This window comes from Barbus barbus (genome assembly GCF_936440315.1).
Source record: "Barbus barbus genome assembly, chromosome: 25".
NCBI classification, from domain to species: domain Eukaryota; kingdom Metazoa; phylum Chordata; class Actinopteri; order Cypriniformes; family Cyprinidae; genus Barbus; species Barbus barbus.
In genome coordinates this window covers 7,174,491-7,179,272 of record NC_136753.1, presented here as the reverse complement: position 1 = coordinate 7,179,272, position 4,782 = coordinate 7,174,491, and the positions used below count along the sequence as shown (strand labels likewise).

General features: G+C 35.1%; 1 long non-coding RNA gene across 1 annotated transcript in view; it reads right to left on the bottom strand.

Annotated features, from left to right (window-relative positions):
* Positions 1-4,782, bottom strand: part of LOC306845060 — a 428,848-nt gene that overhangs the window by 260,580 nt on the left and 163,486 nt on the right. The window lies entirely within an intron of this gene.

Here is a 4,782-nt window from a genome sequence, read left to right as displayed (position 1 = left end):
GCATGTATGTGTGTGTGTATTTGTTCATGTAACGTGTAGCCATAGATAGAATATTGCAAGGAGGTGTTATTCCTTAAGACATATCTGGGTCTGTGGATTCCAAGACTGTTGTATGGATAAGCTGTTGCATATGAAGTGACTGGTTCATTATCATTCGACAAATTGAATTTGTTTTGTGTGTGCAAACAAGCCCGTGCAGCGACATTCATTTTCATTTGGATGTTTGTGTGTGTGTGTGTGTGTGTGTGTACATAAATGCTCAATTAAATTAACTTGAATTAGTTTGACCTGGGATTGAGTGTGAGCCAAAGACTTTTCTTTTCAGTATCTGCTGTTTTTAAACAGTAAAGCGTGTTTAAGGTCTGATTTACTGAGAACATGAACCATCTTTTTATGATTTGATTTTTCATGGTTTTTTTTAGTGGCATGTTACTATAGTCACCTCAGTTTTTGAGCCAAATTAAAAGGTGTAACTAAATTACATATTGGCTGAAATGGCTAATAAAGAAATAATAGCAGTGTAAAAGAAAAAAAAAGAAACACTAATAATAATGTTCTGTGCATTGGAAAACAAAAACGTCATTTTGTCTGGTCTCATTGCTGTAACCTACTTAATGTAAAGATCAATGTATGTTCCATGGAGTCTTGTACAACTACGTCAGTTTATTGTACAACCGTGATCTGTGCTAATAAGCACAAAAAACTGTGCCATGATAAATCGCTATGTAGAACTGTGTGTATATGTAAGAGACCTTATGGAGGCAAAAGTTAATACTATCAGAATATTTAGATGTAATAAAGATAACTTTCTTTTTTTATATATATATATTTGATGTTGGATTATGTTGTTTATTCATCTACCATAAATTCAATTTTATTTTCAAGTGGTTTTCACACTACAAATTGTGTTAAAACATTCTAACAGAGAATAACCCAGAGGACAGATTTTGCAATATCTTTCATTTGGAAGAAGCTATTTATCACCACAACATTAATATGCTTGTCAAATTTCCTTTCAGAATTCGAAATGACACTCAGATTTGTAACATTTGCTTGGATATTAGCAGACAGTGGCCCTAAGCTATTCACAAGTGAAGTCCTTGCAATATTAATGTGTAAGATGTTCCATCGAAAGCCACACGGGGACGCTAAAGAGTCGATTATCCTGCACAGAAATGGAGCAGCACCATACTATTTCAGCAGATATAACAGGACAGATATTATGGACTAGTGGTTTGAGGGAGTGAAAACCCCTGATACATATCAGTATGTTTATTTTCCCCTTCCTGGTGAGTTATTACTTCTACATCATATTCTGTCAGCACAGATTTATAAGCGGTCAGTTCCTGCTCTACTGTATCAGATGAACAAAAGGATCATTCTCAACTGCAAAAAAGAAGAAAAACAACAAAATGCTTGTGGTATTATGCAGGGACTTCCAGAAATGTGCTCTGGTCAAGTTCATACACTTTTTATGAATTATAACTTGCTTAACAGTAAATTAGGCTTATTATCCTAACAGGTTAAAGTTAATCATTACTCCATGAGGAGATTAATTTATATTAACATTAAATTAACTCATAAGTTAATTTGTTTTTCTAAAGCTTTATCTAACAGGACAAAATGTTTTAAACTACTACCACAAAATGACAAATTCAACAGATCCATTGCTGTTTATTTTAGGTTTTACTTTAATTTTTAGATTCAATTTTTTTATTTATTTGATCAATCAAATTAAAACAAACAAATATGAACACATGTTAAAGTATTCTTATTTTTTTAAAAACTTAATATTGTTTTTAGGTTATTGTCATAAATGAAAATCCTTGCGTTTTTCCCCACCATTTCCTTTCTTGGAAAATGGTGTAGCCTAATTGTTAATTAAAAAGGAATACAAAAAAAAAAAAAAAATTAAAAACTGACCAATTATTTAAAAAATATATTTCCAAGAAAACAGTTTGATCTCCGGAATACAAATTAAGATTATTATTATAATTTTTTTTAATGAAATATGACAACTATCTGGACCTGCATAGCCAGCAATGCAACTGAAACCTTAAAGGCCAAGAAAGGTAATACAGACATAGTTACAATATCAGTAGTTCAACCATAACACACAGGCATGGGTTGTGGTGTCCTGAATGTGCAGCGTCTGCCATGCAGCTTCATTACATTGAGGTTGAACCACTGATGTCACATGGACTATTTTAACGATGTCCTTATACCATTCTGGGCCTTGAATGTGTCAGTTGCGTTGCTGTCAATGCAGGGTCAGAAAGCTCTCGGATTTCATCAAAAATATCTTAATCTGTGTTCCGAAGATGAACAAAAGTCTTACGGGTTTGGAATGACATGAGGGTGAGTAATTAATGACAGAATTTTCATTTTTGGGTGAACTATCCCTTTAAGGTATTTGATGGAGACGTGGTATCAGACACCTCTTAAGACTGATTTTATGTTTTACAATTTACATTTTTAGATTTGAAGTTTTATTTAAAATACTAATATGCTTTAAGGAAACAAAGTATTCAACTGTCCATGTGAGCAGATTTTGCTCAGTCAGAGCGGCGGGGGGTTTGTTCTGATTGAGGCAATCGCGAGAGGGAGGAGCTGATGGAGCGCGCGCCTTCCCTCAATCACTCGCCCCCTCTCCAGTTCTAAACTTACACTGAACGAGAAACGCGTGTGTCAGGCAGAGACTGAGCGGTACCTCTCTTAAAAAGCAGGTAAGTTTTCTACAAACTTTAATTCTTACACAGTTTGTACATGAAATAAAGTAATAACGGGCCAGTTTTGGTCTTGTGAAGTTGCTACACAGAGGCGCGTTCGTGTAACTGATGTATCAAAAATGCGTGTTTCAGAGTGTTACTAGTTGCGTTATTTATTTTATAAGCGTCTTTTGTTGGACATATCATATTTACCTTTTCAGGCTCAACATTAGTGATTGAGTGCTCTGTCATGCTGTGATATTTCAGTTATCACGTGCAACACTGGTCATAATTTGTACACAAACCAGTTCAGTAGTTTGCAGTCCTGATTCATATTTGTTTGCCTTCCTATTATTAGTCAACCAAGCCAGTACTATTTTCTGTTTTACACACAAAGTGTGTAACAGCTGCTTGAATTTTATTTAGCCACAATTCTGCACTACACTTGAGATAGGCATCACATGTGGATATTTTATGCTGCAAATACTTGCAGTCAGGAACATTGGACCTTTAAATCAACACCTAAAGCGAATTTATTTTCCTCTTTATACACATGCTCATTTTAGGAAAAATGTGAGATACTTTCCAGCCAGGGTCATGAGCCAACTGACACTGAACAGGTGTACACGCACACACACCATGCACACCAGATTTAACAAAGTAATGGAATGTGTTTGTTTTTGCATTTGTAAAGGTCAGCTGAACCAAAACTGTGGCCTTTCCACAGTTGTTTGTCACTCTTGCCTTTCTTGTCTGCTTTCCACACTGTACCCTGAAGCCTCTTGATTCAGTTAGTTAATGTTTTCAGTTCAGTAGACATCTGTTATTGCTGCCCTCGACCAGAAAGTAATCAGATCACTTGCAGTAAGCAGAGTAGGATTTCAATTTTAAAGCTTGCTGCCATTGTTCTGATCACTGAATCTGTTGTTGCATGCTCTATTGAACCCTATCGAATTATATTGAATTTTGCAAAAGCAAGAGCATGGACCACATGCCTTGTGGGTTTTCATGAAAGAAGATATTGCCCTTATCCTGCTGCTTAATCCTTACGGTTCCTTCAGTGTCTTGTACTTCCATTGTGACATTCCAAGCACTGTTTCCATAACAGGAGGGGTCACGATACTTGCAATAATTTGTGCCATCTTCAGTTAGGACAGCATAACTGTTGCTTGATGGAGCATATGGCTGAACTTCAGGTTATGAAGCCATTGCTTCACAATAGATTGCAACAGTTGCTTTTCCGGAAATAAAAACTCCATTTGTTTTCTCCATAGGTAAACAGATTTGTAACAATAACTTACAGACCTGTTGTGAACCCAGTGGTGTGTTTTTGTTGATGCTATTTGTTTGCGTTATTTCAAATAATTTTTTTAAAATAATTGTTTAACAGTTTAATTTCGTGGTGAAAAACTACATTACCCATGATGCTGTACAGGAAATTCCACCAATATTTGTGTGTATAGACCTTATGCTTCAGAGAAACAAGTGCGCAGTCACCGTTCGAATTTTGTCTTTTAACTTCCGTTTTTGCAGTAGCTCTAGTATATAGAATGAATTTTTGAGTAATTAGCTGGTGAAGAGGATTGACTTATTGCAGAGTTTAAAAAAAATGATCATGTGCAATTGTAATGTTTGAAGTGGATGTCATAACAAATGTCAGTAGACGGGGAAGATTTAAAAACGAGCCTTTCATTCATAAATTCGTACGACCTTAGGACATGCTGTGGAAATACAAATGGAAGTTAGAAGACAATGTGAGCAGCACTGAAAAGGGGTGGGGCTACATCAGGTCTATATATTCAACCATTTCAAATGAATGGTTGTTTTTAATTTTAATTTGTTTTTAATTTGGGCATTTGCAATGCTTCCTGTGTACGTTTTTTTTTTTCTCACTAAAGCCGTAAAGTACACCGTCTTGTACCATTGTCTTTTTGTCCAATTTTCAAATACATTTTTGCTTCAAACAAACTTTTTTTGTTGTTTTTTTTTGCTGTTAAATTTGTTAAATGTAAACATTTACAAATAGCAGCCAGAGGGTAAATAAAAACCACACACACACACAAAAATCAAATCT